This window comes from Vicugna pacos, chromosome 7, assembly GCF_048564905.1.
Source record: "Vicugna pacos chromosome 7, VicPac4, whole genome shotgun sequence".
Lineage (NCBI taxonomy): Eukaryota > Metazoa > Chordata > Mammalia > Artiodactyla > Camelidae > Vicugna > Vicugna pacos.
This window is the reverse complement of record NC_132993.1, coordinates 51,680,641-51,704,236: the sequence shown is the minus strand read 5'-3', so window position 1 is coordinate 51,704,236 and position 23,596 is coordinate 51,680,641. Positions and strand designations below refer to the sequence as shown.

At 36.9% G+C, this 23,596-nt stretch overlaps 1 long non-coding RNA gene across 1 annotated transcript in view; it reads right to left on the bottom strand.

Annotated features, from left to right (window-relative positions):
- Positions 1–20,647, bottom strand: part of LOC140697414 (uncharacterized) — a 67,905-nt gene extending 47,258 nt beyond the window's left edge. The window contains exons 1-2 of the long non-coding RNA XR_012074432.1: positions 20,516–20,647; positions 865–969 (exon numbers count right to left, since the gene is read on the bottom strand). This is a non-coding gene — a long non-coding RNA (uncharacterized lncRNA). The remainder of the gene's footprint in view (positions 1–864; positions 970–20,515) is intronic.
- Between the last annotated feature and the right edge of the window lie 2,949 nt (positions 20,648–23,596).

The following is a 23,596-nucleotide window of genomic DNA, read 5'->3' as shown; positions in this document are numbered from 1 at the left end:
GCTACCTAGTGTGTGGTCCTTTGCTATGATATCCCTAGATAATGAATACACTTCTCTGTGTAAGAAAACTTTATGCCTCTGGGTGTGAAGGGGGCTAAAACTGACATAACGTGAAAATTTACAGTTATTTGTTACATGCCATGGGCCTTCAAGGCTAGTCTTGAACAATGGAAACCTCAAACATTGAATGCCAGGGCTCTGTATCCTATCCCGGAGCTTCCCAGTACAGCTGTGTCTGGACTTCTCCAGTAGAGTGAGGTCTAAATACTGCTCCATCAACAGTGAGAGATAAACTCAGGCTCCTATAACAAGCGTGGTCAGTGAGTGACGTTTTGTTTCTTCTCTTTCACTCTGGGTGACGAACTCCAAAGAAGAGTCTGAGAGGGCACTGAAATGTAACACAGATGTGGCAGTAGCTCTTCGCTACCAGTATCATACCCATTTTTCACTCCTCCTTTTGTAAGAGAGGATGGGGGAGGCAGTATACCCAGCTAAAACGTATTTCTCAGCCTCACTTGCTCAAAGGATGGTCAGTAAGATGTAAGCATATCCCGTAAACAAAATGTAATAAACAGTTGGATGAGACCTCTGGAAAAGTTTATTGAGCTGACAAGTGCCCTTTCTTTTCTTCTTTCCCAAAACCTTCCTGTGAGGTCTTGTGGTCCAGAAGCTATTTTGGACCATGAATAGAAGTCTAAGAAATTCACCCCAGAATCCTTGGCACTCTTGTGCTATTGAACAGCTATCAATAACTGCCTATCTCTATACTTTTTATTGGTTGACAAAAATAAAATCATATATATTTAAATCACTCGAGTCAGCACTGGTACCCAAGTGCTATTCGTACCTGACATAAAAACTTACCCACGTAGTAGGCACTCCTTTGGCTTCCAAGTTTCCAGGTAGCTTAATCTGAACTTGTCGTACTTTACAATGCAGATTAACACACTCACATTCTTCATTTTTGTCCTTGAAATAAAATGTTTGCCCATGAGAACATTACTGTACATTTTAGGGAACATAATTCTAATGAAATCCCAATGAATATTTTTATTTTGAGGATTATTCTTATTTTATCAGGCAACAACTTGAGAAATAAAGACAGTAACACCCTCCAATAACTTTTGAATTACTTTAAATATTTTTTATTATTCAGAACAAGTAATAATTTTTCAACATCCAAAAAAGGGTGAAATCTGTTTGATGTGAGTTTAAGAGAGTTTTAAATTTATATGAAGGTGATGATGCTTATTTACTGATTCACTGAAACCTCTCAAAGTAGCTTCATTAGCAGAGGAGTAGAAAAAAGTGGAAACTTAAAAAGGCTGAACTTGTCGGACCCTTTATTTTCTGGGTGTATTAGCCAAGGAATGTCTAGAGCATGATTCTAAGAAGAGCACAGGTAGTTGTAATGTGGAAAATACTTAAAAAATATACGACAGAACCACTTACCTGGGGACCTACCAGGTGGGTTTGTTTTGTTCATGTTCTAAGAATAAAAGAATAAATGGAAGCCATTCTTTGCTTCTAATAATTTGTCTCCTTTCTCCGTTCAAAGAAAATAGAGGACAAAGAAGGCTATCACCTGAATTCCTTCTAAATTAGGCTATAGCATTGCCCAAGGTTAAGCTTATATAATCTTTAACACCATAAAGTTAAAAGTATACCTTTTAAAAGATAAGATACCTTTTAAAAAAATAAGAAAGTGAGGTTTTAAGAGACTCCCCCATGCTTTCGTAGTTACATAAGCTTATAAAAAATCTATACTTTTTTTTAAAAGCAACTTCCTTCTTAAAATTGTATTATTTCACTTAAGAAGTCTTGGCTCAATTCAGTTACTTGGCATCCTTTGAGGGGCTCATCTTCCATGTGAAAAAACATAAGCTGCCCATGACGACCAAGTACCTGAGATGCTTCAGATGGTTTGCTTTTTCCTGGTTACAATAGACTCAGCCAAACTGTGTTAGTCAAGGGCACAAGTCAAAGTATTTTTAATTGATAATCATTCCAGAAACGTCAGCCACCAAAACCTTTTAGGATAGGTCTTCCCAGGCCTGTAAGTCACTGACAATTTTAAGCAACAACAGACTTCACTTAAGAAATATCCTATAGTTCTTAGCTAAAGGAGCACAAGCCCTAAGTGATCCCAGCATTCTCATCTTTCTTCCTCCCAGCTGTAGACTTTCAGTTCAGGACTTCTGACTCTGCTGCTGTTGTGAGTGCTTTTTCTTCCCTTCCGGTCACTACTCTCTTTATCTTTTTTATTTTCATAGCTATTATCCTTCCAAATCCTGTTTCTGAATGAAAACATTTTTGAGTTCTCTGACATTTACCTTGATACTTAAGTGTAGTATCTCAAATGTGGATTGGTATCTGAGAGTATAAAGGAATTCCATGATGATTATCTTATTTCTGTTAAGGGAAGTCAGGTAGGGAGAATTGTAAATACAAATTCAGGCACTGAGGCTCAGAAGAGCTATTTATAACTCAGCCAGAATCACATTCATACTAAGTGACAGAGCCAAGACTAGAATCAAGTCTTCGGTTTCCTAGCCCACTTCTTCATTCGCTTTGCTGTATTTCTACACTTGCTTTTGAAATGGGTACTTTTGTCTCGTAGACTAGGAAGGTGACTGAAGTGACTCACGGGAGACAGAATTCTCTCCCGGTCAGACATGTCTCCAAACTAAATTATTAATCGTGGTGAAAATTTAAGAAGCTACTAAGGTATAGAAAATGTCAGTATGAAATAAACAGTTTACATTATGTTACTCTTGACAATTAGGTCATTTACCAAAACTATAATATTAAGTGCTATTTAGTGTGAATCTAACACAAAGCCATTCTTAAAACCTTAACGACAAATGTTTCCAGAGGTATCCTTTGCCTGAACTATGTGGCTACCGTAGGGAATCTTCTGAATCCAGGTACAGGATGTCATAACAATGTCTGCTTGGATCAGAGGGCTTTTGCTGCTAGATTTACAGGACATTTGGCTTGAATCCTTTGTTCCTCTATCTCATCGGCTATTTCTAAGGAGACCTGTATTGCCACAGTCTTGGAAAATGGTCTTCAGGGTTAGCAAAGGATGAAGAATGGTGGCAAAAATCCAGTTTTTCTCTTCTGTTCTTCCAGTCCTTTTTAATTTTAGCTCAATCTGTAGCCACAAGAATCAGCCGAGCACAACTATAAAAATAAGAAGCATACCCAGAGCCTAAAGAAAATAAAACAAACTTTGTAGGTGAGGGTATGAGTAGCTGCAAGCTTAAAAATCATGTATATCTGTATTTTATCTTAATTATTTTTCTATTTTTCTTAGCCATCTTTGTGGGAGGAATATTCTAAATTTATATAGTAGAGAAAAAAATGTTAAATCTTCTCCCACATTAAGAAGTAGTTTGCTAAATCAATATCCATTCAATAAGTACTTATTGAGAACTTGTTCTGAGAGACACTGTGATATGTACTGGGAATATAATACGAACCAGGGAAGTGTTTTCTTGCCTTCAGGAAGCTTACAGTCTGATGAAAATGGACAAAAGGAAAAATAAAAATTAAAGGTAAGTGCTACAACCATGAGAATGTAGAATCTATGAGAAAATTTAGAACATTCCCATGAGCATATTAAGATTAAATATAATCCACTCTGTATCTGGTTTAACTCAATTCAAACTTTGTTCTGCTTTTAAGGAATGATAAAGAAATTTTTAAAAAGGTGATATTATTATAAGAATAACCTTGAGCTTGCTGTAATGTAGAAGAAAATGAGGATCATTCTTACACTTTAATTCATTAAGAAGTTTTTGTATTATATTAATTGCAATACAATGTATAGTAATACTGTGTTTGTGATGTCATCTTCCTAAATATGAAGAGATTATTTTGAACATTAGTTTAGACTAAAATCAAAAGACATGCTTTTCAATGCTAATAAATTTTATTTTATGATAGAAGACTCTATCTTCCTTGGTTTGTTGGGTGCACTGAAGGGTGTAATTCCGTGAGAAAATAAAACCAACCAAAATCCATTAATATGGTAGGAGATAGGAAGCTACAGCTAATGTCCATCTGTATTAAAAGTAATAAAGAAATGATATTATCCTATAAGGTGGTCATTGGTTTAGTGTGGTCATATAATATATATCACATTTCCAAATTGCTCACCTAAATTCACTGCTATGAAGCTACATGTGATAGCCTGATACTGATTTTAACAATCAAAAGTAATAATGAAATAGAGCACACTACAAATTACTTTTCATAACTCTTCAAATTTACATAGTGTTTCTGTGGGATGTAACCAAGAAACCTTGCCTAGATTCTGTACTGATTCCACAGTGTCATTCCAGGGAAACAATTTCTTGTTATGGTAGAATCCCTAAACCTCCACTGCGAAAATCTTAGCTCTGAGCTGATGACTTGAAAAACCACCACCACCACCACCAAACTGAATGAACAGGAACATTTATTTCTGTTTATGTATCTGATCTGTACTCCTAACATATCGTTTAGAAAATACATCCCATGGGAATTTTATTTCAGTCATCCAGACAGCCCAGTGGGGCCAGATGATAATAGACGCTCAAAGATTAGCTACTTGGATTTTGAAGGTTTATCACAATTTGAAGTATCTTTAAATTTCAATGGTAAGGGTTAAGTCTATTCAACTTTAATCTTTGAGTCAGACCAGAGTTATCGTGATACCAATTTAATAAATAAACAACTTACTGAAGGCGTATTTCTTGTCTTTCTAACATAGTACCTATCCACTAGATCATTAATGCAAATTTAACTACAGAGGATCCATAGAACTGACAGGGATCACCACGGTCCTCTAGATCATAGAAATGTTTTACATCATGTACATCAAACCAGAATAAATACCTTCTAACTTCTCCATGTAGTCATGTCTCCTCAAGGGCCGCCAGTCCTGACTACTGCTACAGCGATAGCCAAGCCTTTTCTAGAACAGACAGTACACACACACACACACACACACACACACACACACACACACAGTTTTTTTAATGTTGACAGTTCCCAAGAGAGTAGTTGTCAACTGTCCAGGGAGTGTATCAATGTGGGCCAAACCACAGAGAAATATTCTTATCTACTGTATATTTATTTTACTATTTGCCGTATCATAAATATAATCCAAATTTCCCTTTCTTCATGAAATGTTAATATATGTGTTCTGATCTAAAGCCAGAATTTTTGTCATATCAGTGCTTTTAAAAGAATAGCAGCATTTTAAAATTTTGTATTATATCCTGATGTTTTGTCTCAATACATTTGGAAAATCTACATTTATATAACTGGCTTCAAATAATATTTAAATTATACATAATATTCCAGAATAGAAAAACATTCTTATTCTTTGAATACATTTTAAAAGAAAATATTCTAATTCTTCAATTAAGTAATATACTTTCTGTGAATATTTTCATTTGGTATATGGTATATAGAAAATGCTTGAAAAATATTTTTGCATTTATTGAAAGAACAAATGAAGTATATAATTATGTATATATACTTCTAATCATATTAGCATATTGTTAACTGTGATATTCCAAACATTCATATATCCAGTCCAATATAAAACCCTTCTCCACTAATCCACTTAAAACATCCACTTTCAAAATAATAAAAAACAAAGAATATTTATTTTTAAAAATATCTTGCTGTCTTCCATTATGAAAAGTAATAGTTGCTAATTAAAATGTAACTTTCTAAATAATTCGTAGCTCAAGTGATTTGAGCACACATACTTGCTTTCCTTTCCTGTGGCACCCCACTTAAAATGACAGTAACAGCCACATAACAACAATGAAGAAGACACTCATAAACAGTGAAAGAAATGGAAGGCAGATTACCAAGAACAACAAAAAGCAGATAAGGAGAATTTTTTCTGGCAGTTGGGTAGCCGAGATAACCTAACATCACTTGCCCTGAAAACAAGAAAAAATGCTGGATACAATGTATACAGCATCAGTTGTATTTGTGGGTGTGTTATAAAGAAATTAGGATTATTTGAGGCAAAAATGTATGCCTTCTACAATCTCCTCCTCTCCCACCTCCACACCACCCCTCAACTTCTACCACTACTTACACCCTTTCTGCTAATGGTAAAAAGAAAAATTATCTGTCTTGAAACTCAGTGCTAGCAGAGAAAAAAAATTAACTCTCCTAAGAATTCATAAATACAAACAGTTTCTCAATGAGTTTTACACATCAATGCTATGCTAGCTGGAATGCCTAAAGAATTTTAAGTCATGAGTTTATTTCTAAGTGTTCCCAGGTTAGTAGTAAATATAGGCACTGGGAGAAACAACTCCATATCTTGTCTGAGGGTCACCAATCTTAAGCCAAGGCCTTAGGGAAGTAGCAGATAAACTTTCAAGAAATAAGAACTCATCCTCAAAAATCATCAGACATGTAGGAAATCAAGCACCATGAAGGAGAACCAGCAGAATTAACAAACAGCAGAGCCAGACAAAAATAGGAATAAAGAAGGGCAACAAATAGAAAACAGTAATGAACATGGTAGATATTAATCCAGTTACATCAATAATCACTTTGAATGCAACAATTAAAGACAGATTTTCAGAGTGGATCAAAAAGCAAGATCCAACTATATGCTGCCTACAAGAAAACCCTTTTAATATGAATATGAATATAGATGAAAAGTAAACATATGGAGAAAAGTATATCATACTAACATTAATCAAAGGAAAGCAAGAGTAGCTATACTAATTTCAGACAGCAGAACTCAACAATGCCATCAATCAACTGGATATAATTGACATCTATAGACTATTTCATCCAACAACAGAATACACATTCTTCTCAAGCTCATATGGAACATTCAGCAAGATAGATGACATTCTGGGCCATAGAGTAAACCTTAACAAATTAAAAAAGACAAAAATCATACAATGTCTGCTCCTAGACCACAATGGAGTTAAGCTAGAAATCAGTAACAGATATTTGGGAGACAGATTGTATTTGAGAAATACCCAAAATACATGGAGATTACACAACACAGTTCTGAATAACACAGGGGTCAAAGAATAAATCTCAGGAGAAATTTTAAAATATTTTGAACAAAATGAAATAAAAATACAACTTCTCAAAATGTGTGGGTTGAAGGAAAAAGTAGTGCTTGGAGGAAAATTTATAGCATCAAATGCCTGCATTAGAAAAGGAGATCATCTAAAGTTTCCAAATTAGAAGACCAGAAAAAAAAAAGAGCAAAATAAATCCAAAGTAAGCAGAAGAAATAATAAGAATTAGAGCAGAAATCAATAATTTAGAAATAGGAAATCAGTAGAGAATACTCATGAAACTAAAAGCTGTTTCCTTGAAAACATTAATAAAATTGATAAGCCTCTATCCAGACTAAGAATAAAAGAGAGAGGACACATTTTACCATTATCAGAAATCAAAGAGGGAGCATTACAGATTCCATGGACATTAAAAGGATAGTAAAGGAATACTACGGCCAACCCTATTCCCACAAAATTTGAAAAACTGGATGAAATGCACCAATATTTGAAAGACACAATTTGCCAAAATTCACACAGGGAGAAATAGACAATCCGAATAGATTTCCATCTGTTAAAAAAAATTGAATCAATAATTAATGACCCTCAAAAACAAAGCACTTGTCCCAGATGGGTTCACTGGCAAATTCTACCAAATACTGAAAGAGGAAATTATACCAATTCTCCACAATGTCTTTCAGAGGATAAAAGCAAAGGAAACACTTGCTAACTCGTTTTATGAGGCTAGCATTACCTTAATACCAAAATGAGACAAAATTACTGTAAGAGACAAAAACTGAAGACCAATATTTCTCATGAACAAAAATCCTCAACAAAATTTATCAATTTGAATCCAAAAATTTATAAAACGAATTATATACCACAACCAGATGGGATTTATCCCAGGTATGCAAGGCTGGTTCAACATCTGAAAATCAATTAATATAATCCATCACAGCAACAGACCAAAAAAGAAAAATCACATGATCGTATCAATACATGAGTGAAAGTCATTTCACAAACATTATTAACACCCACTCATGATAAAAACTCTCAGTAAGCTAGAAATAAAGGGTGTGGACATCCTCATCATCAAGTTATCTACAAAAAAACAAAACAAAAAAAACCTACAGCTAGTATCATACTTAATGGTGAGAAACTCCAGGTCTTCCCACTAAGACCGGGAAAGGATGTCCCATCTCACTACTCCTTTTCAACATTGTACTGAAATTTCTAGGTGATTCACAAGACAAGAAAACAAACAAACAAACAAAAAACGTATAGAGATTGGGGAGGAAGAACTAACACTGTCTTTGTTTGTAGATAACATGATCATCTATACAATTATAGCCAGGCTGCAGGATACAAGGTTAATATACAAGTCAGTCATTTTCATACACCAGCAGTTAACAAGTGGAATCTAAAATTAAAAATGCAATACCAATTACAGTCGCACCCAAAATATGACATATATGGGTATAAATCTAACAAGAGATATACAGGATCCATGTGAGGAAAACAATAAAACTCTGGTGAATAAAATTAAACAATAGCTACGGAAATGGAGTGATTTTCCATATTCATGGATAGGAAGACTCAACATTATCAACAAGTCAGTTCTTCCCAACTTGATCTATAAGTTCAATGTAATCCCAATCAAAATCCCAGCAAGTTATTTTATAGGTATCAACAAACTTAAAGTTTATATGGAAAGATCCAGGATAGCGAACACAATATTGAAGAACAAAGCTGGAAGATTGACGCCACTCAATTTCAAGACTTACTAAAAAGCTACAGTATTCAAGACAGTGTGGTGTTGGTGAAAAAGTAAAGAAATAGATCAATGAAACAGATGAGAAAGCCCAGAAACAGACCCAGACAAATCTGATCTTTGACAAAGGAGCAGGAGAAAAGATAGTGCCTCTTCAGTAAATAGTGCAGGAACAACTGGACATCTGCATGCAAAAAAAAAAAATCTAAACACAGATGTTACATGGAAGAAGATATTTGCAGACACATCTGATAAAGGACAGCTATCCAAAATAGAAAAATAACTCTTTAAAACTCAACAGTAAAATAATGAACGATCTGACTAAAAAATAGGCCAAAAATCTGAAGACACACTTCACCAAATAGAGTATAGAGATACCAGTCAAATAAGCATATAAATGCTCCACATTAGGTGCCATGAAAGAAATGCAAATTAAAATAATGAGATACCACTTCACACCTATTAGAATGGCTCAAATGGTCAGTGCTCAAATCTAGAACACTGACAACACTAAATTCTGGCAAGGACATGGAACAACAGGAACTCATACATTGTTGGTGAGAATGCAAAATACAGCCACTTTGGAAGACAGTTAGGCAGTTTCTTACAAAACTAAACATATTTCCACCATATGACCCACCGATCACTCTTCTTGGTATTTACCCCTAAAAGTTGAAAACTTATAACCACATAAATACCTGCACACATATGTATACAGCAGTTTATTCATAGTTTTTAATACCTGGAAGTAACCAAGATGTCCTCAGTAGGTAAATGGGCACATAAACTGTGGTACATCCAGACAACGGAGTATTATTTAGCACTAAATAGAAATGAGCTATCAAGCCATGAAAAGACTTGAAGGAAACTTAAATGCATATTACTAAGTGAAAGAAGCCCATCTGGAAAGGCTACATACTATATAGCATTTCGATTATATTACATTCTGGAAAAGGTGAAACTATGGAGACATAAAAGATCAGTGGTTGCCATGGACTCTGGGAGGAAGAAGGATGAACAGCCGGAAAACACAGGGCTCTTGGAGTACCACAGGTATTCTGTAGGATAACATAATGATAGATACATTTGTCCAAACCCATAGAATGTACACCACCAATAGTGAACCATAATGTAAACTAGAGACTTTGGGTCGTCATGATGTTAATGGAGATTCATCAGTTATAACAGATGTGCTCGTCTGGTGGGGGTTGTTGACGATGGGGGTGGCTATGTGGCGGGGGCAGGGGTGTATGGCAAATCTCTGTAACTTCCCCTCAACTTTCCCCTGGGAACCTAAACTGTTCTTTAAAAAAAAAACTAGGAAAATAGATGTTTTAGATAAAAAACAAGTAGCAGAACACAAAATTAAAACTTACAAGTATCTGCCTCTTCAGAGCAGAACTGTGGGGAGAAAGACATGTGGGTTAGAGAACTGCTGGTTTTCATTATAAGCCCTCCTGTACAGGTGATCTTTCTTTTCTATTAAAATGAACCACTTTCATCTAAATCGATGAATGGCTAAGTAAATAACACAAAACCAATAAAATTCTGCACAAGAGTCAGTTTATGTCATTCATGTAACCAGCGGCTGCCCAGCCTTATCTTACATCGGCCACTCAATACTGTTTTCACTTCTGTGTCAATATATGCTATCCCATATCATGAGGTATAATGATGTCTATTCTCCTTTACCTGGAGAGAGCCTAAATAAATCCCAGATCTGAGTTGCAGGAACTTTCTTCAACAGTCTGTAAGATATTTCCTAATCATCACTGTAAGTCAGCTGAGTCGCATGTCAATCATGGAGGAAGAACAGAAAGAGGCAACTGAAAGTCCCTGGGATCATTCAAGCTAATTTATAGCCAGAGCACAACTAGAATTGAGAGACCCCTCAGGGATGCATGGATAGCAGCTCAGCCCTCTGAACAGCAGCGCACCTTAACTGGAACACATCCAAAGAGAGACAACAATGCTCCTGGTCTGAGGCTCACTCCGTGAACCTGGCAGTGACCCAGGGACAGCTAGCCTGACTCACCCCTGAGTCAGTCCCGTTTTGTCCCTAGTTAATCTTGCACCAAATTCCCTTGTTGTTTTCTTTTTTAACTTTAATTTTTAAAATTTATTTATTTTTAAACAGGATTCACAAGTTGAGAAAATAACCTCTTTTCTTCCCTCTCTTCATGTAGGATCCAGAATGACAAGCTATAAACTTGTGCTCTAGTGAGGTGGCTGATGCCTCATTGAGTGGTTTGCCCTCTGTGCTATCAAAACGACACAGTTATCTAGATGTCAAAGAGAGTGCACAATCTCATCAAGGGGCCAAATGTACTCTCTTTCTCCTACAATTAAAAGAAGAAAAAAAGGGAAGTTCCAATCTTGTCTTCCTATTGCTAGTTGTAATTCAGTCTTCCTTCCAATTTTCTTCCCAAGAGACTACTCCCAATACATAGCAACCCAGGAACATGGAAACCCCAAATCACACCTTTCTAAAACTATCCCAAGTTGGCGAACAAACATCCATTACAGTAGGGAACTGTACTAAAGGGATATCCCAGGATCCACACGTCACTGTGCATCATCTCCAAAGTCATGCAAACGGAGAAAGGAATTTCACAGACTAAGTTTCACAAAAAGAACAGATCAGTAGGAAATCATTGCCAATCTCATGATGAAGTTCATTTATAGGTCTGGGGTACTTACTATACATTAGCACAATATAATCACTGTGGTGATAAAACAACCACAGACACATCAGAATCATGTTTCACCTCACTGGACTTAACAAATACTTTCCATTCTCATGCTATGAGCAGATATTCAAAGTTTGCCTAAACCTGAGTCTTGAATAGCACACCTTCGTATTCAGCGACAAAATTATGTTATGTGTTTTTGCTCCAAATCTCTCAGGCATGTTAAAGTGCCTGTATGTATGTTTCTCTAAAACACCACATGTCCCGCTGGCTTGGGGCTTTTCATATACTGTTTTTCTGCCCACCATGCTCTCCTGCAGAATGCAACATGGTTCGCTCCTCCCACAACTTTTTGCTTTGCTCAAATATCACTTTCTTAGTGAGATGTCCCCCCAGATCACCAAATTTAAAATGAAAACTCTTCCATCCCTGCGCTCCACATCCTCCTTTCCTGTTTTATTTTCTCCATAGCACTTAATAACCTTCTACTATATCTATAATTGACCTATTTCTTTTGTTCTGTAACATCAATACACCTGGCACATCAGGATGCTCACAAAGCACTTTTTGAATGAATGAATTTAAAGATGATGCAAATGACTTTAGCTAGGTATCTTGATAAACTTTTCAAGTGTTAACTTTCCACTATAAACATGAATTTTCTTTTACATTTCAGTAAAATTTTATGTTCTTTCCAATATCCAAATGTTGTTTCATTTTTTTCCTCTCAAGAGATTTCTCAGCTTCCTCGATTTTCAATTTTTAATATCTCACTGGCCTCTTAGTCTGTCTCCATCCAGTGTTTATTTGACACTTCCTGGTTCACTGAGGACTACCCTCAACAAAGAGGGGTTTTCCAAGCAAAAAAAATTCCCAGAAAGAAAACAAATCAACCCTGCCACAGGGAAGTAGAGAATTTGCTGCAGGAGATCATATAAGCAAAGTGAAAAATATCTAAGACTTACAGGCAGTGGTCCACCCAGAAAGGGAGAGAAATTGTAGTGCCCAAGGAATCCTTGCTCCCCTTCCTCAGATGAGAGGTCTCTGGCAGGAGTTCCATCTACCCCAACTCAAAGGGCAATAATTTTCTAGGAGACTCATTTGGACACATGGCTACTTTCCAGTCACTTGAGAAGTTCTCCGGCAAATGTGTCCTGAGATGTCTACAGCGTAGGTATGATTTCAGAAGATGGATCTGCCTGAATGATTTCTTGCCGGGACTTGGCTGGGATTTTTTTCCATCTATTCTAATTTTTTTCAGCCTAGATTTTTATGAGTATTGAGTAATAAGAGTATTTTAGATGTCTCTAGTAGCTGAGATCGAGTCTTAGACAAAAGACTGCTAAGACTGAAATATAAATAGAGAAGAGTTCAGGATGACATCATGGTGTATGCACACCAGAAGTGACCACAAATAACCTACAATAACCTTTAAAATTAGTTTTTTCCTGACTTCATAGAACAATATTTTATTTGGCAGGCATATACTGGCAAGCTCTTTCAAAAGCTCTATTTGTTTTCTGTATCCAGGAAGACACAACCAGTGTTTTCACATAGGTTTCCTTCTATGCTGTGGTTTTGCCATTTTCTGCTTCTTTATGAGTGGCTGCTGCAGAATATTTTTCTTTGGGACATTTATTAAGAGTAACAAGGATATGAATGAAAAACCACCCTTATAACAATACAGGGTGGGTTTTTGCTTCCATATGCAGTGCTGACCAAGTCCAAAGGACAGAAGTCGAATATATCAACTGTGATATGGTTGCTTTATTCTGGAGTTATATAATAGCGTGCAGCTGGATAAAAATATATTATAGTACACTGAAGGGAATCAGTCCATGTGTCCTTTGATGTGTTAATTAAATCCAAGGTTAGAAGGAGAATATTGCATCATAGCATAGCTTTAAAAAAAGATACACAATTGTCCAAGCCAAACTGAGGTGTAACAGAGAGCTGGAACACAATCTCAGAGTTATCTTGTAGGCTGGCCAATTGTTCTAGTTTTTTTTTTTTTTTTAATGTTCCCGTTACACAATATAAGTATTTTTTCCTAAATATTTTAACAAATTATAAGATCTTTCTGAATCTGATTAATTTCATATCACCCAGCTTTTAAAATTATTTTACATTACACAGGTTTTCAAACTTCTACAATTTCCTAGAAGACAGAGATGAGTATATATAAATCCTTTCAAATACAATAAAGGCAAAATTAAAATTTCCCAAATAAACAGTGCCTCTGGAATAAGTCACTATATTTCATTTTCTTCTTTTGGTTCCTATTAATCTTTTACTCTCACACAAGCAAAAGAGGAAGGTTCCAATAATTAACCTTGTGCTGTTGACCTAACCAAAATTAACTGGCTATGCAACAATTTAGTTGTCCATATAAAAACAGGAAGGGAGATTTCCCCAAGTAACCCTTATTCACCATGAGAAAAACAGCTGGTGCTCTCTCTTTCCGTGCAAGCCTGTGGGGCATGGATGGAAGAATGTATGTCTCTGATATCCTCTACTTGTAAATGGGTGGTTTTTTCAGTGGACATATGCCAACACACAGTTCCTGAGAAGCAGGGGCCCCAAAAAGTCTGGTCAAAATATTTAGAATGGTATCTTTATAAGATGAGGTATGTGAAAATGAACAAGGTTTCCTCACCAGCATTACATGAATAATCACTGCAAAATAATAGTGGAAACCTACACCCTTTCCTCCTACGAAAGGAGGGAAAGACTAATAAGAAACATTGCCTTCCATCAACAAAAATCAGTTTTAGTACCAGACTTCTCTGTGTCCTGTTTGCCAGTAGTTCTGCTACATTTCCCACAGTACACTGCTGGGATTTTTTATTTTTTATTTTCGCTACGCATGCTCACACATCTGTTGCACATGTGTGATCAACCGACTAGATTTCTGAGCCAAATGTCCTGTTAAATGGACAGAGTGGGCAGAGCATTCCTTTGAGAGTTAGATTCTGCCTCTGGTGGATTGCCTCCAAATGCAATGGTGTAATAAAGAAAAGAAATCTGCTCATTTGAATTGCATTGAAATGAACTGTGTCCTCCCCTAAAATACCATATGGCAATGATCCCTGGAGGTACGGCACATAACACCTAGGTCTGGCAGACTCCACTGGAAGGCTGTAAACGTCCCTGTGTAGTCAGACTGTGAAAGGCAAGAGAGCTGACAAGAAGCATGCAGGGTGAAACAAGAATCCTATCTGATGTCCCTCAGTCAACTCGAAATGAAAGAAAGTAGACTGAACAAAGAAGTCCTAGCAAGTTGTCCTGGAGAAATCCTTCGTCTCCCATTAAAAAGCGGTTCTTGGATCTCACCTCGAGTAAAGTAAAACCGTATGGAAAGAAAGCTGTTTCACCTGAGCAGTAGCCAGAGTTTCTTTGCAGCAAATTATCTCAATAAGACTCAAGTGTATGTCTGCAAAGGAAAAATGCAGTCTTCATAATCAAACCTCCACCAGAGCTGAGAGCAGATGGACCAAGTAACCGGAGACGCAGAGAGTCGTGCCTCTACTTTTGGCTAACACTCTCGGTGAACCTGATCCTACCGCAGGTAGCAGCTAGTGACCTGCACGCCATTCTAGAAATCCCCTCAAGGGACTGACACACACACACACACACACTGACACACACACACACACACCAGCCCTTTTCAATGAGGAAAAATTCAGTAACTTTGGTGGTGAGGTACTGATAGGTCTGTACGCCAAACAACAGGAAAAAATAGCCTGTTTTATGCTCTGTAGCAGTAAGGCATTGCTATAGAAATCCGAGTTGGGATTTAAGGCCAATAAAACCCCAATAGCCATTGGGAGTTATAAAATTTTCACCTGTATCATCAATTCAATTCTGGTCTTTTCTTTCATCTTTCTTGAAAACGGACAAATTTTATACCCATCTAGTCCCTGATCAAATATATTTCTAGAAATAATATGAGAAACTACCACAAGACATGAACTTACTCCTGCCTGAATTTCTTCATATTCTGATAATTTGATCATAATAGTGTATGTCTACTAATGGAGTGAAAGAAATCCTAAAGCTCTAGTTTCTTTTCAATCTTCACTTTTCTTTTTCTAGAAGCTTTGACAACTAAAGGAAAGTCTATCCAGATACCCCAGTTGATATAATGGACTTATATCCTTGTTCTTGACTTTCCTGAAAATTTTAAGTTTTCTTTTTCATTTCAAATGTGACTTTGTGTTTTGATTTCTACAATTCCCTTGTGGTAATTTGGAGGAAACTCAGTTATGATTAATTATAAAACACAGATATGGTGTCATGGACTAACAGCAGCTAGCACATATTGGGCAGTTTTACCTTAAATAAGTTAATAGTAAAAATTAGTTAACAGTAACTCTTTTAATCTTAACCATAATCCAGTAACACAGGTGTTATTATTCTGCCTGTATTGTACAGATGAAGAAACTGAGATTTATTAGGATTCTGTAACATGCTTAAGGTCCAAAGTAGGCAATATAGCTAAGGGGTGGCCCAGCTTGCGGTTCCAGAGGCAGCGCTGTGACATGTCTATGACACCATCAGGCTAGAAGGGTTTTTGGTTTTGTTCTGTTTTTGAAATCCAGACTCTCGAATTGTCATTTCAAACATGTCTTCTCTACATTCTAAGAACATCAAAGGGTAAAGTTCTACTTGCCTCCATAATTTCACAGTATTTGTTAGAAATCATCATCTTAACCATTTTTCCTTCTTCACATCTGCATCTTCCCCATCACCAAAGTATTAATCCATTGTCTCTAAATTCTGCCTCTAATAATATTTTAAAAGCTTAACTTTTTCTTTAATCTTTTCTCTCACAGGAAAAAAAAAAGTATCTTTCATTTTACCCCAAAAGTCATCTTTTTTCCCTGCTTTCTAAACTGAGGTACTTTGCCAAAACTACTGACCTATGAGTAGAAATACACAGATTTGATTTTAAACTATTTTGAAAGAACTAAATGTGTTTAATTGAAGTCTATCAATAGGCTCTTTTCCTCTCCTTATTGGAGTCATTTTTCTTGAGGACCTCTATGAATGTTGGACCACAAAAAATGGCTCTTGGGAATCGTGTAGCAGCACTGACGCCATTTCAGTGATATCCATATTTCAGAACAATCCTCATAATATCAACACAGATGTTTCTTTTTTTCATTAACTGTAGTATCTTCAAATTTGATATTGAAACACCACATAAATGTCAGCTCTTCTTTGTCGTTGATAAAGATGGCATTGAATTCTGAAGCAGTATTCACATTCATATATTATTACAACCCTGTTATTGTTTCAGCAGAGGAGTTCTGAGTGCAAAGTGTGTGGGAAGAATATCTATCTTATTCTTACAGATCAGAAAGCTGATGCATAGAGATTAAATTGTATTTGTGAGGTCAGTGAAAATATCAACAGAACTATGATGAGCCAAAACTGCATTCCACAAAACTCTAAAAATAAAGTGGATTTTCAAGTGATATGTAATGAACATTTTAAAACATACTGTAAAATTAAAGAATTCATATATTCATGCCTTTCATTTCAGCCTTAATTTAGGCTATCAGCATTTTATCAGATTCACAGGAAATTCCCAGCACAGTTTGCCAATTGATCTAAAAGTATAAAGTCCAAAGGAGTCATATGTGTGTGTGTGTGTTTACAGGATGTATTTCTGTAAAATGCACAGTATCATCTGTGCTAAGTAGACTTTAAAAGTACTGAATTTGCTTTTCGAGGGGGACAAGACTGCAGAGACACAGATTCTCCCACTTCTCAGCTCAGTTCTAATAGCAATTTTCGGGCCATTTTAATAATGCTACTAATTGTCCTGGATGTCAATTGGTGTAGCTGCATTTCTTTTCAGATATCTGGTGTCTTCCTTATAATTGTTTAGATTCTTAATAATTCCAATAGAGGACTAATCTGTTCTTCGGGGCACTCCTATCAATAATCTCGATCTCTTGCTGAATTTAAGTAAAATTGTTAGCTGCGTTTTAGTGAAAACAAATGGCAGTCTCTACCCATTAGCGTCTGCAAGAATCTGAGCAGTATGCTCTTGATCAGACATACAAGCGGAGTCTGATAATATTCTCGAAAATTCTTCCTGAAATTCCACATCTGAATTAAAATTAAGAAGTTAGCTGGAGAGACAGCAAAAGAGAAAAAGAAAAGCAAATAAACCCAAAATAGGGACGCTGCCGACTGGCCTGACGACGCCTCAGAGACTTCTTAGTTGCTTCTCCAGTTAGCATCCAACGTGCTGTGTGTGGAAACACTGGTACATAAACAGCAATCAGCTCGGCAACACTCCTGCTTACTTTCTCTTCCTCTCCCCCTCCCTTTCCCAACATCCTTTTACTTCCTAATCTGCCAAATCAAATGCTAAATCAGGAGCAATAGCCCACAATTAGCCTTTTCAATTAAAATGCAGAGTTCAAAGTTGACTCCAGAGTGAGTAATTGCTTTCGACAACCACAACCAGCAGGCAGCTGCCAGATTATTACAACAGTTTATTTAACCTCAAAACATCTGATCAATTTTATTATCTCAGCAGAAGAAAGATCTCCTGGAGAGTCGGGTTTAAAATGTACTACTCATCCTAGGTGTCTGAGAGAAAATGAAAAACCCCTCAGTGCTGTAAACAGCCTTCTGCCATCACTTTGCTGAGAAAACATACTCAGATCAGAACTTCTGCATTCGAAAGTCAGCAGAAACGAAGAACCTGGAGGCAAGAGCATCCTGGTATCAGCTGGGGCGAGAGCGCGGGGAAGGGGGCCGGGCACAGACAACCTAGGAAATTACAAGATTTAAAAACAGTCAAACATCCGGCTCATGATGTTTGGGGTTTTTAATCATCCAGAAAGGAGACACAGTGAGGGCTGCCAGCCTCACCAAAACAAAGAAGATCACGTTTCGCAGATCCTGGTTTGGCTGCCTCCACGCTGCCGACTTTATTATTGTGAAATCCGCTCTGAGGCTCCAGGGATGAAACCTTCTGTTATACAAATGGTCCGGGAAGCCCTCAGAGCTCCTGCCTCCAGCCGGCAAGGCGAGGGCACAGAACACGTAGCACGCCCCCTCCGGGCCTGCACCTCTGGGGTCTCTCCCAGCCCTGCCTCCTGACTCTCTCCCCATTTGCCAGGCCTTCCCTAGAGGCCTTCGGGTTTAAGCTCTCCCACCGCTCTCTCTGCAAGCCCAGAGGAACCTACTGCACTGAACAGGTTGCTCACCTTCCCTCAGAGCTTTGTTGTGAAGACTCAGTTATTCTTATGTACATAAAGTGCCCAGAACCGGGGCTGGCACACAGGCAGTGCTGTGTAAGTCTCACCCTTTTGTTTTTATCATTCACGGAGGATGCAGTCCTTCCTTCTCTTTGGCTCTGACCTGGCCCGTTGGGCAGTTCCACCCACTCTCAGGCCCAGCTCCCAGCTCCTGGAACATCTCTTCAGAAAGCCCAGGTGGAGGGGTCAAACAGCCAGTGACCGGGGCTTTTTCGGTGGCCTTACTTTATGGTCATGTTTTAACCAAGTTTTGAGCTAATCACGTATCTCATCTTTCTAGCAATTTAACCACCCTGACCCAGATGGACACAGAATACAGGTAACTAACTCCTAATTATAGTTATTTCCAAAACATAGCATCATTCCCAGCCACAAAAGGGGTTACCAGATACTAATTCCCATCACTGCATTTGAGGAATATTAGTTTTGCATCTTTTCTGCCCATTTTAGCAACTGTCAACTTGAAAGAAAAACAACATTCTAAGAATGCCAATTTAGAAAATGTTTATGGGGATATAAGCTGTTAATTTATACAAAAAGGCACTTCAGTATCCCCCCAAATCATGAAAGCACTGTCTATATATATATTTTTTGCATTTTATTTTCTGATTGTCTTTCATGTCTATTCCTCAACCTCATTTCGCTTTTCCTTCTAGAACCATGTTAACACATTTGATAGCCTTGAACTCATAAGAATTCTTGTATAATAATGTTTTGTGTATATTCTGATGTAAAGTACATTGATGTATAATCTAATAATCCATAAAGGTTACTGACTTATAAAAAAATTGATTTATTCTGTTTATTACTTTCATTCAATCCAGAGCTCTTAAATCATATTCATGTTGTTTTGTGCACATCTAGTTTGTTGTTTTAATTACAGCAGAGTACTCTCTAGAGTACGCCCATGACATTTTTACCTACCCAGTCAATGCTTGCCATTTAATTAACAACAACAACAACAAAAATAGTAATATCCAATAGCTAATCTCATTTTTGATCAACCTGATCTAAAGTCACTGTTATTCTGATAATTTACTGAGGGAATTTTTTCCCCTCTAATCTTTTACTTAAGCGTTTCCACCTGAATTATCAAGACGACTTTTTCACTTTCTAGTAAAGATACACTCGGAAAAATTAGCATTTTTTGTTTTGAAATCTGATTGTTGGCAGCCAACGTGCTTTGTTGATAAAAGTAAATATCTTTCAGAGACACGGAGCAATACGAAACACAGACATCGTAAAAGCCTTCTGGAAATAGTCCATGAATAAAAAGTAAATAATTAGCCAGCCATGTTTTCAGCATCTATAGCGTTTTAACTACAAAAACATAGAAAATGCACAAGATCCGAAAGATGTTATTTGAATTCCGGTACTGCAGCACTATTAGATATACTGCAATACTGAAAACAATGTAAATGTCTATCCAGTAGGAAGCTGGAGTCTAAATGAAATGTGGGATTTTATGAAACTGTAAAAAAAAAAAAAAAGTGAAGTAATTCTATAACTACTGACACAGGAACATCTTAAAAATTCATTGCTAGAGAAAAAATGCAGGCCACAGAAGAGTATTTTTCATGATTCCATTTTCGTTTAAAAAAAAAGCGAAGGAAATACATACGCATAGTAATCTGTATAGAAACAGGATTGTTATGTGCTAAAAAAAAATCTGGGAAGATTCAAATTGTACAGAGGGGTAGCAAAACCTAAGAGAAGGAAAAAAATTACCTTTTAATTTTTGTCCTTCAGGCTGGAGATTGATTTTATTCAAAAGTGGAGTACTGGAGGAGCCGGCCCAGGGACAGCATCATTCAGGCAAGCAGACGCAGATGTAAGAAAGAAACCAAGGAGCAGATCAAGAAATCACCCCTACCCCAGATCACGTATTAGAAGGCACTGCAAAATCAAAGTAACTTAGCTGTGTCCACACTGACACATCACTCGCAGAGCTGTAGGGTTTTTTTGCTTTTTTGTTTTTTGTTTTTTTATTGCACTGAAAAAGAAAAAAAGTTCTCAATTTAAATAAAAGCAACAATTTTCAGTGAAGAGGTTAGAGAAAATTACTTTGTGGCCATTGATGCTGACAGTAAGGTAACAAAAAATTCTTATCAAATAGTTAAGATATAAGAAGTTAAAATAATATAATAATATAATAATATACATGTGTTTTTTCCCTTGATAAAGATTATGTAAATTCCAAATTAAATTGTATTTTACCAATAAAAGACTAATAGCATCTCAATTTTTCATAAATATTTTACTTTTGAAATTTTACTTCTGAACTTTTAATGTTTTAATGTTCAGTGCTTCAAAATAGATTATATTTTACTTTTTTCTCCAAATATGCAAACATCAAAAGTTCAATCCAAAACAGAACTTAGAGGCTTATGTCAAAATTTGATGGTATTTCAAATTATTTACAGAATCTGGGGAAAACATAAGAAATTTTTAACAGAAATATGAAAAAAAGGAGGCAAATGCAGGACCATCCACACTAGAATGGGAGAGAGTAAGCTTTTATCTCTGAAAGATACTCGTTTTCAATTTTCCTAAGACAGGTAGGCACGCTTTTTTAAATTGAAAACTTAATAATGAAACATTTGATTTTGTTACTATGTAGTCAAACCAGTTCTCTAGTGAAATAGTTTATCTCAAATATCTGGGAAAACTATAAAAGAAAGTGGCTGACTACCAGGTAAACATAGAATTATACCCACAGCAAATACAACAATACAACAGACCTAACAAAATTTGGTGAAACATGTTCCATGTAAAACCAGGAAGTTTTACACTGATACCCAGAAATTACTAATCTGGATTCTATTTCCACCAATGATTTTAAATTCTGAACTCTTCACATATACAAATAAAAATACTAATGTTACATATTATTACTATACCAATTTTTAGGGAAAAAAACCTCTGCTTATAATAATATTCCACAATATTTTAATGAGAAAATTATTTTAAAGAGCATGAAGGAAATTCTAAGTATGTGCACTTAAATCTTGCTTTCTTCATAGCTGACCACAAGCAAGGCAACTGAGAGGAAATATTTATGATGTTATACTCCCTCTGGTGGCCACTTCCACCACCCTACACCCTCCAGAGCATCCTGAGCTCCAGGATTCTCATGACCCTGAATGGGAAGGGTCTCTGCAGATTGCTGAGTCACTGCTCCTGTGAAACAGGGACCTCGAAGGCAGGTGTACCGTGTCTGATCTAAGTTTCACCCCTTCAAGAAGCTACTGTTTCTATCTTGGGATAACAATTGCTACCAAGTTATGTTAATATCAATGCAAATTCCATTATTTCCTATTCTATCATGCACTTTTGGACCTCTTGAAGAAACTGCGAAGAATCTACTCCCTTTTCTATTTTGCCCTTCCTTAAAGTATATTTCCAAAATATCTCATCCTAAGAGTAGCCACTGAACAGGTGAAAAACAATAGCATTAAGAAGCCCGTGAAAAAGACATTGTCTCAGGCAGGAGTAAGAAAATAAGAATGCACTATTAATAATCCATGAAATTACAAACATAAAATCATTGCTTTATTTGCCATTATAGAACATCACTGCCTGTGATACCCAAAACAGTGTCGTACCCATGAGCAAACAGTTTATGGAAAAAAATATGCCCAATAAATGTTTGTTAGTTTGGATTTAAAAAACTAAAACAAAAACAAAAACAAAACCAGTTCCTTTCGCTTTGAATGAAACTATGTAATCAGTTTCGATAAGGTGGGAGATGTAGTGCAACTGATTATTTTTGCTAGCCCACAGTACTAGAGGAGCCCTGTGTGAAGCCGAAAACACCTCGGGGGACTTACTGCCCAAAGGGTGAAGCAAAAAAAGTATCTGAACAAAACAGCAGCACTTAGTCTCAGGAAAGGGACAAGGCATACCTATGTTAAAATACTCAAATACATCTCCCCGATTTCGAAGTCTTCAAACTGAAATCCCCACCAATGTACTACATGCCCCTTGAGCAGAAAGACCCTCCTGCCCCTTTGCCCCTTTGCACTAGCACAGCAGCTACAACTGCGTAGATGCTTAAGCCACGCAACTGCGTAGATGCTTAAGCCTGATGACGACGAAGCCCCAGGTAATACGTGGGTTCCCCAGTACTTAACTCATTCTCATTGATGCCACGTGACAGACTCACGGGACTTTCAGATCATCTGCTGCTGAGAGAAGTGTTTTGGGGGTAAGAGGAAGTGAAGGAGACTTAGGACAGGCCTTAGGCTGTGCCGTGGTCAAGGAAAACCTTGGCAGGTGGGGCACTATTAATATAGGATGAAAGAGACCTATTTAAACAGTCAAAAACATGAGAGATACACACTCATCCAGCTCAGATCCACTATCCCACAGAAAAGGCAAAGTGCCGCCTACCCTAGAGGAGAATTACAGGACCTTTTCTACCATGAAAACTTCCATTGTATCTACCCTAGATCTCCTAGGAAGCATGACTTTGTACAATCATTACACAAATAAGTGAGGGGGTAGGTATGAGGCAGAGGAGAGGTCTGGGGATACAGAGAACTGGGGAGTAGATTTCTCTGTAGACTACATTGCTTGGACGTGCACTGATGTCTGTACAAGTGAACAACAGCATAAGCACACCAGGCAACCTGAGGCACCCCTTCTCACTGCCCGACCTCAGACGTCACGTGCAACATCCACCAAAAATTTTTACAAAACACAACTTCCGTGGTGCAGCCCAGGACCCACTCTAAATTGCTAGGGAGGCTGCCTGAGAGAAGCAACATACTTAACAAGATCCCCAGACGATTTTCTGTATAGATCTGA